Source organism: Harmonia axyridis, chromosome 3 (genome assembly GCF_914767665.1).
Source record: "Harmonia axyridis chromosome 3, icHarAxyr1.1, whole genome shotgun sequence".
Lineage (NCBI taxonomy): Eukaryota > Metazoa > Arthropoda > Insecta > Coleoptera > Coccinellidae > Harmonia > Harmonia axyridis.
Genome location: NC_059503.1, coordinates 62,304,719 through 62,317,885, shown reverse-complemented (window position 1 = coordinate 62,317,885; position 13,167 = coordinate 62,304,719). Strand labels below are relative to the sequence as shown.

Below are 13,167 nucleotides of genomic sequence, written 5' to 3'. Positions count from 1 at the left end.
TCCATAAGTATAGGCTTGCAAATAGTAAGGCAGTGAAGCAGAGTTAGGCTTACCTGGGAGCAATATTACAGTAATAACTTAATAATGTCACCTCTGAGCATTTTTATACAGTGATAACTCAGCTATGATACATTGGACAGAAGACCTTTAGTGAGGAATACATCGGAGCATTGTTAAGACTATTTGCTGATCAATTTTCTAGTTACCTGAATAAAATTGACATGTTAGATCCTGATGGAAGTTCTATTTATAATGAGGCTTACCTCTGAGAAATTTCAGAGTAATAACTGAACAATGATACGTAAGATCAGGACGGAAGTCCTGTAGTGAGGCTCACCTCTGAGCATTTTTATACAGTGATAACTCAACAATGATACGTCTGGCAGGAGACCTTTAGTCAGGCATACCTCTGAGCATTGTTAAGATTATTTGTTGATCAATTTTCTAGTTACCTATATAAAATTGACATGTAAGATCCTGATGGAAGTCCTATTTTTAGTGAGGCTTACCTCTGAGCATTTTTATGCAGTGATAACTAAACAACGATACGTCGGACATAAGACCTTTAGTGGACATACCTCTAAGCATTGTTGAGACTAATCTATACTATATTAAACTCGTAAGCGCTCCTCCCACCGAAAATCGAACGATTTTGGACCGATTTTGCGGTCGAGTGTTCTCGGCTCTGGGAGAGATACGAGAAAAACTAAAAGTACGGAAAGAAAGAGAAAATGTCGAATTAACTAACGCGGATATTCCCGTTTCCCGATTTTTCGGGATTACCTGGGAATGAACGGATAAAGTTTGGGAAATTTCCCGACGAATTTCCAGATTCACGTCGACGTGAACGACCAATAGGAAAATACTACGATGTCCTTGGGTAGCAACGGGCCTAGCAACGTCCGCGGCAATTGACGTTTCTAGAATATTTCTAATTGTCGATCGAACCGGAAATAATGATCAATTCAGTTAATTATATCGATTCAATTACAGAAATTCCATATTTGACTGAAATATCGATACTAAATATGCCCCGATGGATGCTTTTCGAATTTTAGAAGCTGCAATAAGTCAATACTTGGACAGAAGACGACAAATGTCAAAATTTATTCATGCCGTGAAATGTTGAAATTTGGACGCATCGAGAAATATGCAAGAAAAGATGTTCAGATACGATTTATATCCCTTTTTCCATGTATATTTGATGATATTTTCGAATGAAATCGTTTTTAGTCCGTGGGAAGCTTGGTTTGCCAGAAGCCTCTACCAGGAGTCAGTTGGTTATTTGAGAAGTTTTTAACGAGAAATTTGAGGAAATAATAGAGTACAACTGCATGTACCGCCCTTTTATGATGGTATTTTTACGTTTTGTTGAGATTTTCATGGAAATTCGTCAAATTTTGAAGCATTCCGTTTCATGTGAATTGTCAAGGACATACGTAAATATATCATTTTGAACAAATATCAGCATTTTAAGGCAAGGAAATCGGTAGGTAGAGATATTTTAATTCGATTTCCTTTATATTTAACAATTTTTTAAACGAAATTCATGAAAATTCATCAACTTATAGAATCTCTGTCACCAGTTATTTTGACATTTTTCCTATAAGAAGCACAAATGCACCTAATGCAAAGACGTTGTGGCCGGGTGGTTAGGGATACGGACCGTCGTGGAGTGGTGTCTATGCGCTGGAAGTTCAAATCTCAGCCGGTCGATATATTTTTTTTATTTTTCTTCCAGTTATTAATTCTTTTATTATTTGGCGGTGAATGCTTTGGAATAATGAAATGGATCAAAGTTTTTTTAGTCAACTGTGTGAATGATTTCTATTTAATAATCTATTCGAAATATTCTGACGTTTCAACCAATTCTGTGCTTATTCATAAAATCGTCGAAATCATTAATGAAACGTCAGATGATATTTTAATGGAAATGTTGAAATTTGGACGAATCGAGAGGAAATATTCAAGAAAAGATAATTCAGATACGATTTCTATCCTTTTTTCCATGAATATTTGATGATATTTTCAAGAGGAATCGTTTTGTGTCAGTGGAAAGCTTGGTTTGACAGAAGTCTCTAGGTACAGGAGTCATTTGGATATTTGAGGAGTTTTAAACGAGATATTCAAGAGAATAATAGACTGGAACTGTATGTACCGCCCTTTTATGATGGTATTTTTCCGTTATACGTGCTAGATTAACGTTTATACAGAGTGTACTATTTCCGAGTACCAATTTCCGAGATGTCTCTGGAGAACTGAAAACTTTTCTTATAGTTGACATGTTAGCTCTATAGGTTATCATTTCATTGCATAATTCTTGAAGGTATACAGGTAGGGATTGACGATTATATACAGGGTGTATTATTTTCGAGTGGCAATTAGAAGTTCAGGTATTCTTTCTCATGGAGGAAATCATTGAGGAAATATTTGATAATTGATTAACAATTATACATTTATATATTTGTGAAAAATTAGACTCAATAAAATCTGAAAACTAGATTAATAGTTTCGTGTTAGTCGACTTTTAGATAATTCGTGAAGATATGCAGTACCCATATATTTAAAATTTTTACAGGGTGAGGAATTCAGTGGTCTTTTTAAAATAATAGGAATTCCCTCCTTCCCATCTTATACAGGGTGTACAATTTTCAAGCGCCAATTATACATTTCTGGAAAATCGAGACCTTATGAAATCTGAAAATTGGAATAAGAGCTTTAGATTTGTTTTCTCTTGCATAATTTGCGAAGATATACGTGCGATGAATATTTTTTATACAGAGTCCACAATTTTCGACCTCCAATTGGACGACTCTGGAGAAATGAAACCTGTTGAAATCTGATAGTTGAGATCTTAGATCCAGGATATTTTTTTTTTTGCATAATTGTTGAAGATATACAGTAAGCGACTGACGATCATATACAGGGTGTATTATTTTCGAGTACCAATTAGATTTTTATGCAGAAATGTGAAATATTGAACCATCGGATTATAAGCTTCAGGTTTTTTTTTCATTTATATACAGGATGTTTCATGTAAATATACAGTTTATAAAGGGTCGAGTTGATTGTCACTTGATAGGAATTATTCGATATTATTCCCATCCTCAAATTACATACAAGATGCGGGTTACTCACACGTATATTCATGAATCCCTAGTTGTTGATGAATTTTCTAATAACCTATATAAAATTGACCTGTAAGATCCTGATGGAAGTCCTATTTATAGTGAGGCTTACATCTGAGGAATTTCACAGCAATAACTTGACAATGACACGGAAGTCCTATAGTGTATAGTGAGGCTCACCTCTGAGTACTTTTATACAGTGATAACAGACAGACAAGACAGAAGACCTTTAGTGAGGCATACCTCTGAGCATTGTTAAGACTAATTGCTGATGAATTTTCTAGTCTTATATAAATTTTGACATGTAAGATCCTGATAGAAGTCCTATTTATAGTGAGGCTTACCTCTGAGGAATTTCACAGTAATAACTTAACAATGACACGGAAGTCCTATAGTGTATAGTGAGGCTCACCTCTGAGCATTTTTATACAGTGATAACAGTGATACGTCGGACAGAAGACCTTTAGTGAGGCATACCTCTAAGCATTGTTAAGACTAATTACTAATGAATTTTCTAGTTACCTATATAAAATTGACATGACTGATAGAAGTCCTATTTATGATAAGGCTTACCTCTGAGAAATTTCACAGTGATAACTCAACAATGACACGTAAAATCCAAATAGGAGTCCTATAGTGAAACTTACCTCTAAGCATTGTTAAGACCGATGAAGTTTTCAGATAACGATGTGAGATTGACATGTGAGACAGGGCCCCCGCAAGGGTCATCAACGCCCGCGTGCCGAAAATATTTTGGCGCCCCAAAAAGGGGGGAAGTGGAGAAAAACGTCGCAGGATAATCGGCAAAAAATGTTTCAGTTTTTGTTAGGAATTTATTTGTAGAAGGGTTAAAAAAACTATCACCAACCTTTATTGAATGCCTTAAGAACTGTATGCTGTCAGTTGTTGCATAATACATTTTTTAAATGTTTCATTATTTTATTCAAGCATTCGATCAAAACCGCATTTTATTTTAATTTTGTAATGAAACTGCAGAGTTTTCAAAACCTGAGCTTTATTCTCCTTTAAATTATTCATAATATTATATTAAAATATTAATATTATTATTAATAATTATTAAATATTATTCCATACTCCCCGCCATCTTCTCCTTTGTTGACGTCTAGCTTTTTTTTGCTCTCGAAATTTTGCACCAGAAGGTCGTTTTCTCTTGTATGGCTCCTAGAATTTAAGAAAAACTTGATCCAGAATTGGTAAGGACATTCACCCATGATTTACTTTGCGCCATCCCTTTGAGAATAACCCGTATGTTTTCATTTTTATGAATTTAAACCTTAAATCCGAGCCTTTAAACCTAAACGGAGTTAATATTAATAATAATAATAAGTTAAGACCGATCTGAAGCACATACCCTGTTCCTGTTATAATAATTAATTTTTGGCAAAGGTGAAATATAATTTTTTTAGAATGTCAAACGGCTAAGAACATCAAATAAATAATACAGATCCAGGGTGCATATTAAAAAAAAAATTAAGTATAATATGATGGTGGCCCCAGGTAACAAATTCAAAATATCAAAGTCGATTCAATTCTTTCACGATTACAAACAATACTTCTTCCCTATTTGAAGCAAATAAAAATAATATTATAGTATATAGGTATGGGCTAATTTAGGATGTGCACCATTTTAAACAGAAAAAAAATATCGAATTTTATAGACTAATAGAAATGCTAATACTGTATGTGGATAGGTACTTACCATTTCATGAAATTTAATTTAATCACAACAAGAAACAGTAAAACAAACCACAATTACACAAAATACAAATCTTTCCAATTATCTGAGTATTTTAATTTTTTGCGTCTTGACCTCAACGTCCTCAACCCCTAAACGTTTCGAAACAAAATAACTATTCTTTGGATAGGTTTCTGCTGTTATAGCATAGCAAGCAGATTTTGGTAGTTTCAGAAATTCTCTGTAACATGTAGTATTTTTCCTACAGATGGTGGCGAAAGTTTCACTAATTCCCCTAGCTAAAAGCTATCGCTTCGGTATTTATGATTGTTTATGTGTACCATATGCGTTTTAGTGATGATCGAAGAAATGGTGCCCGCCGTCCGGTGCAAGGTGGTCCATAAAGAAATCCCGTACCGCCAAAGGGATGATTATTTATGATTTGTTTACTCGAAAAGAATCGTATAATTGCAATCTGTGGCCGAGGTTATTTTATAGGGATTGTGACGTTCGGGAACTTGTTTGGATGTGTAAAAGATGTCTTCGAACGTTTAAAATTGTTGAAAAAATAAAAAAAAATTTTTTTCAAAAACCTTTGGTCTTTCGGATTTTCATGCGGTCTATAAGAGATTTTGGCGCCCCTTAAGAGTGGCGCCCGCGTGCGGTGCACGCGTTGAACGCGCGGTTGCGGGGGCCCTGATGTGAGACTTGGACGGGAGTACATAGTGAGGCTTACCTCTGAGCTCTCACTTTCAACTCAGTTTAGTTTAGGTTTTTGTTGTTGCCTCTGTGCCTTGTTTTCGTAATGTGTAGGCATGAAGTGTTCATGGTTTTTTCTTTTCTAGTTTTTTTTCCAACGAGTATAAAGCAGCGAAAAGCCAGAGTTTGAAACGTATCTATGTTTCCATCTTGAGGTTGGCTAGACAACCCATTATACATTTTATAATTTTGTATGTATGGTCATCTAAGTAAAGGATATTTATCAGTTTTGCCTTTCGAATAAGCTCTTGACTCGTTCACTCTATTGTAGATGCCATTTCTCTTCTTCTAATTATATTTTGAAATTGTTCAAGAGAAAATTTCAAAACAATGCTTAACAAAAAGCCAAGTGTTATGTGTAACATTATAATACAAGTAGGTAGTAGTAGGTAGGAGGTAGTAAATCGGGTATCGCATATCGTACTCAATTATCTCGTGATGAATGTTTAATTAAAGAGAAAGCCCTAACATGCTTATGCAATTCTGGACATCTCGATATGTATTATTCAAATTGATCATTTATTTGTGTACAATAAATTCATCTTGGGCACTTGATTTTTGACACCAAATTATGTATAAGTTGATTTCGATTGTGGTCTTCAGGAGTTAATTACATGTTTTATTTTAGTGCTTGAAGGCATCGAATGCTATTGTTATCAGTATTGTGTAGAAGGTACTTCACTTCAGTATTATATACACTTTATTGCAACCTTAAATCTATATATAGGGTGTCGTAAAAATTAGTGTCCAGAGATAGAACACCACTTGGGGTACATCAATAACACCCATGTATGATTTTTCATAGTTTTCGAGTTATACATTTTTTTTTGAGTTCTTAAGAACTTTCTATCTATCACTATTTGTTTTGGAATATTAATAACTTGGAAACATTTAATGGTTAGATTAGCGATTTTAAAACTTTTGCTCTTCGCGCAGCCAAAATTATTTCAAAAAATTTCGCTTCCCCTATGAGTAGACATATGAATTAGAATCGAATGATTACACTTCTTTTGAGAAAAGACCTGTTGGACTTTCACTACAAAAACAAGAACAACTGATTATTATTATTATTTGAACTGGGGTCGTTTAGGTTCGGTAAGCCTTCCGGAAACTGCGACCATGTTGCACTTTCACTACAAAATAAAGAACAACTGATTATTATTATTATTATTATTTGAACTGGAGTCGTTTAGGTTCGGTAAGCCTTCCGGGAACTGCGACCATGTTGGACTTTCACTACAAAAAAAAGAACAACTAATTATTATTATTATTATTTGAACAGGAGTCGTTTAGGTTCGGTAAGCCTTCCGGGAACTGCGACCATGTTGGACTTTCACTACAAAAAAAAGAACAACTGATTATTATTATTATTTGAACTGGGGTCGTTTTGGTTCGGTAAGCCTTCCGGGAACTGCGACTATGCAGATCTTTTGTTCTCTACCCTACTCATTCATAGAAACCCAAGGAGGTCGTCAATGACGTTAATAAAATTGACAACCTCCTTAGGGGCCTTGGCCGTTACCTCTCTGGTATCCAGGACCGGCTTACCCATGTGAATGGTTATTAGGCCAGCCAGCTCCGGACACTTGCATACCATGTGTTCAGCTGTTTCTGCTTCCGATCCACAGAGCCTGCAAATCTCGTCTGCTGACTTTCCCATACGGTACAAATGATGTTTGTACCGACAGTGCCCCGTCAGCAGTCCCACCATCACCCGAAGCTCGGCTCGCGACAGCTTCAGGAGCTTTTTGGCGTAGGTAGGTGAAATTGTCACGAATTTCTTTGCTTGAACAAGTCTAAGAGTGTTAGTCCAGTGGATTATCCTGTTGTTCAAGTCCCATGGCTGGACCGCAATGAACAACTGATAGATTCTCATCAAGTACCTTACAAAAGTCGAACTTTGTTAATAAATCTTCAACAAACTTCTAGACTGAGCTTCCGAACGACTTCTCCGTTATAAAAGCCAAAACGCTTAGGATTTTGTTGCCTAAAAAAGTCTTATCTTTGTGGAATTGGATTTTCTGCTCTTGCTCCCTTGAAATCCAAATACAGATATAAACTTCAAGTAGAGAGTGGCTATATCTAAATTTAGAGAAATTGTGCGCCTTACATTAAGCTCATGTTAGCCATTAGTTAATCCATCAAATATTCCTTTGTCATTTTAAAATAAAATTTCAATGAATATTTTTTTAATCTCCCTTTAGAATTTTATCTTCTTCTTTTCATTTTCAATTTCTTCCTAAGGGGGCGCGGCGCGTTCCACAGTTTGAGAAACGCTGGTTGAGATGATACTTCATGTGAAAGTTTTGCAGTGATGCAATTTCCAATAGCATATTCGAATCCAGTGTCTAAGCTGCTCAAAGAAATATTTTTGAGATATTTCGTGTCATAAATAGTAAACGATAGTATGAAACTCACTCAATTATCATTTCCTCAGGATTCGAAGTATTTCAGAACATAGAATGTGAATATTTGTCCTAGAATTACCTTTTTTTTCCTGAACGAAACCACAGATCCATCATAATGTTTTTTTGAAATACACTGCTCAACAATTGATAGGGATCACTTACTTGTTCTAAATTTATTCCTGAAATATTCGCTCCAAGATTATAAATTTAGTCAGATATCAGAATATTTTCAGTTGATAATATGGTTCACTTGAGAAAAGAATGAAAAAATGGAAAGTTGGAGAGAAAAAAAGACTTTATTAGGAACACTCAAAATTCTGTGTCTGAATAACATAAAAATGTTATGATGAAACCACAAGAAGGCTGAAGTTTCGGTTAAGCTAGTACCTAGTTGGTCCCCCACGAGCTCGTCTCAGGCATTCTACCCTACGAGGCATACTTTCGATCAAACGATTTATAAAATTTTGGGGCAAATTCGTCCAAATATCCCGTAAAGCGTTAGAAAGGTCCTCCAGGTTATTGATCGGTTGTTCTAAGGTTGACAATTGTCTAGACATCTCAGACCAGACATGTTCGATGCAATTCATGTCTGGAGAGCGAGCTGGCCAGTCCATCCTATCAATAGCATGAGTTTCTAGCGCTTCATTAACCAGACGACTACGGTGTGGACGGGCATTATCGTCAATTAAAATGAAATTCTCGCCCACGGCAGCCGCAAACGGAACAATTATGGGTTCAATAATCATATCGTGATATCTCTGGCTGGTCATGGTGGTGTTCTGCAGAACAACCAACTCTGTGCGTTGGTTCAAACAAATGCCTACCCATACACATATTGAACCTCCGCCAAAAGCTGTTGTGGGTACCATAAACTGTTCTGCATACCTTCGAACTCTTTCCCTCCAAGCAAGAATACGTCCATCGAAGTTGACCAAACGAAATCTAAACTCATTCGTAAATATACATCGGCTTCAATCTTCAAGTGTCCAATTGCGGTGCTCCTCAGCCCATTGCCGTCGATGAACCCGGTGTTCCCTATTCAAACGGGGATGTTGTACCCTCCTACGTGCTCTCAAACCACGAACATGTAGTCGTCGTCTTACAGTCTGGTTCGAAATTAGAACTCCTGTTGCAACTCTCAGTGATCTATTGAGCTGCGACGCCGAGTAAGTGGGATTTCTCCTAGCATTGAGGATCAAAAGGAGATCTTGGGCAGCTGTTGTACTGCGCTGCCGACCTCCCCCATGAACATAAGCTACTGAGTCGTTTTGGATGAACCTATTCCAAGCCCGACTCGCGACACTTTGCGAAACATTCAACCGCCGGGACACTTCTCGCTGGGACAAACCTTCCTGTATCCACCGTATGATTTGGTCCAGTTGCACAGGAGCCAAACGTCTTCTCGGCATGACTGATAAGCTGATATTGTTCTCATTTCTTCAATTATTGTCACCTTATGTGTTTGAACGAGAGAAAAAAACAGATTTAATAACAAATACCACATTGCTTTTCACTCCACCTGTAACAGTCTAAAGATAATAATCGATTTTGTGAACAAGAGCCGATGAAGTGAGGAAGACTTTGATATAATCAACTCAAAACATCTTACTTTTTCCTTAGAGAACATATAATGTACAGATATTCACGAGATAACTTAAAAAAAATACAAATGAAGAGAAGTTCATAAGTGATCCCTAGCAATTGTTGATCAGTGTAATTTCAATATTATTTAAACCACATTTATTTATTATTCATGAATATATTGTTGGTGGTACATTTCTTCGTTTGCAGTGAAAAGCGCGTCAAACTTATTTGTTAGCTATAAAACTCTCACTTCTGCCTGTGTATAATAAGTGCACGTTTGGCATTGGAAACCCGTTGTTAGCTTACATAACATTACTGACTGGTGGTCTTCGTCCAACTTTCTTTTCAATATCGCGACCTTCGTGTGATTCGTTGTATTCGCGAAGAACGGAACGAAAACTCGACCAACGGAACTGTGTATATTTCAAGAATATATGGAAGCCTTCGTTTATGCGCATTTCTGCGATTCTTCCGAAATGATTGTTTACAAAATTTGAATCGGACATCTTCATTAGGTTGTCCTACACCTAAACCTCATACACTGCGCAACAAAATTAACGCACATTCTGAAAATCTCAATTTTAATGAAAGTTAACTCTACGTTGACTTATTTTTTATGTTCTCTCATAGAGGTTTTGAACGGAACAAGACATTAAATGGAAGAAAAATACAGGATTTCACCGAATCTTATGTGAAAGAAGAGAAATAAACAATTTTCAAAATACTGGAATGCTGATAAGTGATTTGATACTTGGTATTTCCACCCCTTGCGTTAATTACAGCTCGGCAACGACGGTTCATACTCAAAATGAGTGATCTTAAAGTGTGATCTAATCCTTCCCAGATTTCTATGAGTTGGATTCCTAAGTCATTAAGAGTAGCTGGATGATTTTCTGAACTTCTCAACCTTCCATTGAGGTTGTCCCAAACCTGCTCAATCGGATTGAGATCTGGACTTCTTGCTGGCCATTCCATTCGAGAGACTTAAACCTTTTCAAGGTACTCCTGAACGATGCGCGAACGAGGCGGTCTGGCATTATCGTCCATAAAAATGAAATTTTCACCAATGTATGGGGTAAATGGCACTACATGCTCTTCAAGAATGTTCCTCATATACCTATCAGCATTCATAGCTCCATTATCAACGACCACTAGGTCTGTGCGAGCAGTCAAAGATATTCCACCCCATACCCTAATCGATCCTCCCTCGAAACCAGTAGTATTCAGGAAATTGCACTGACCATATCTTTCATGTGGATGTCTGTATACAGGAGAACGTCGATCACAATGGTAGAGGCAAAATCTAGACTCATCTGTGAAGAGAATTCTTTCCCAATCAGCCTCTTCCCAATGGATATGCTCTCTCGCAAGAATCCAAACGCGCCCTTCGATGGGCTGGGGTAAGAGCTGGGCCTCTTGCCGCGACACGAGGCCTTAAATCATATTCTCTGAGGCGATTTCTTATTGTCTGAGTGCTAATTTGCACCCCATGAGTTTGCTCAAGCTGATTTTGAAGGAGGAGAGCGGTTGCAAACCGTTGTCTCAACGAAGAAACTCTCAAGTAACGTTCTTGAATGGCAGTTGTTACCCGTGGTCTACCCTGTCCTGGTCTTCGGACATTCATACCTGTCTCCCTGATTCGCTGCAACATTCTGGACACACTTGTATGGGAAACTCCAAACCTTTCTGCAATTCTTGTGTATGTCGTGTATGTATTGCGTGTTTCGCGTTGCATAGCGAAAGAGTGTAAAAAATCAAACGAAAGAAAAACTATTGATCACTAGAATTGATCGAGAACCAGGGCCCCCGCAACCGCGCGTTCAACGCGTGCACCGCACGCGGGCGCCACTCTTAAGGGGCGCCAAAATCTCTTATAGACCGCATGAAAATCCGAAAGACCAAAGGTTTTTGAAAAAAAATTTTTTTTATTTTTTCAACAATTTTAAACGTTCGAAGACATCTTTTACACATCCAAACAAGTTCCCGAACGTCACAATCCCTATAAAATAACCTCGGCCACAGATTGCAATTATACGATTCTTTTCGAGTAAACAAATCATAAATAATCATCCCTTTGGCGGTACGGGATTTCTTTATGGACCACCTTGCACCGGACGGCGGGCACCATTTCTTCGATCATCACTAAAACGCATATGGTACACATAAACAATCATAAATACCGAAGCGATAGCTTTTAGCTAGGGGAATTAGTGAAACTTTCGCCACCATCTGTAGGAAAAATACTACATGTTACAGAGAATTTCTGAAACTACCAAAATCTGCTTGCTATGCTATAACAGCAGAAACCTATCCAAAGAATAGTTATTTTGTTTCGAAACGTTTAGGGGTTGAGGACGTTGAGGTCAAGACGCAAAAAATTAAAATACTCAGATAATTGGAAAGATTTGTATTTTGTGTAATTGTGGTTTGTTTTACTGTTTCTTGTTGTGATTAAATTAAATTTCATGAAATGGTAAGTACCTATCCACATACAGTATTAGCATTTCTATTAGTCTATAAAATTCGATATTTTTTTTCTGTTTAAAATGGTGCACATCCTAAATTAGCCCATACCTATATACTATAATATTATTTTTATTTGCTTCAAATAGGGAAGAAGTATTGTTTGTAATCGTGAAAGAATTGAATCGACTTTGATATTTTGAATTTGTTACCTGGGGCCACCATCATATTATACTTAATTTTTTTTTTAATATGCACCCTGGATCTGTATTATTTATTTGATGTTCTTAGCCGTTTGACATTCTAAAAAAATTATATTTCACCTTTGCCAAAAATTAATTATTATAACAGGAACAGGGTATGTGCTTCAGATCGGTCTTAACTTATTATTATTATTAATATTAACTCCGTTTAGGTTTAAAGGCTCGGATTTAAGGTTTAAATTCATAAAAATGAAAACATACGGGTTATTCTCAAAGGGATGGCGCAAAGTAAATCATGGGTGAATGTCCTTACCAATTCTGGATCAAGTTTTTCTTAAATTCTAGGAGCCATACAAGAGAAAACGACCTTCTGGTGCAAAATTTCGAGAGCAAAAAAAAGCTAGACGTCAACAAAGGAGAAGATGGCGGGGAGTATGGAATAATATTTAATAATTATTAATAATAATATTAATATTTTAATATAATATTATGAATAATTTAAAGGAGAATAAAGCTCAGGTTTTGAAAACTCTGCAGTTTCATTACAAAATTAAAATAAAATGCGGTTTTGATCGAATGCTTGAATAAAATAATGAAACATTTAAAAAATGTATTATGCAACAACTGACAGCATACAGTTCTTAAGGCATTCAATAAAGGTTGGTGATAGTTTTTTTAACCCTTCTACAAATAAATTCCTAACAAAAACTGAAACATTTTTTGCCGATTATCCTGCGACGTTTTTCTCCACTTCCCCCCTTTTTGGGGCGCCAAAATATTTTCGGCACGCGGGCGTTGATGACCCTTGCGGGGGCCCTGTCGAGAACAACTGATTTCAGAATGGAGCCAATACACTCAAAATCTGATAATCTCATCTCTTTTTATTCCTGCTGGGAAAAACATCTGTATTGAAGAAAAACGTTGAA

General features: G+C 36.5%; 1 protein-coding gene across 1 annotated transcript in view; it reads right to left on the bottom strand.

Annotated features, from left to right (window-relative positions):
- Positions 1-13,167, bottom strand: part of LOC123674766 (flotillin-2) — a 374,288-nt gene that overhangs the window by 148,933 nt on the left and 212,188 nt on the right. The gene's annotated exons all lie outside the window — the stretch shown is intronic.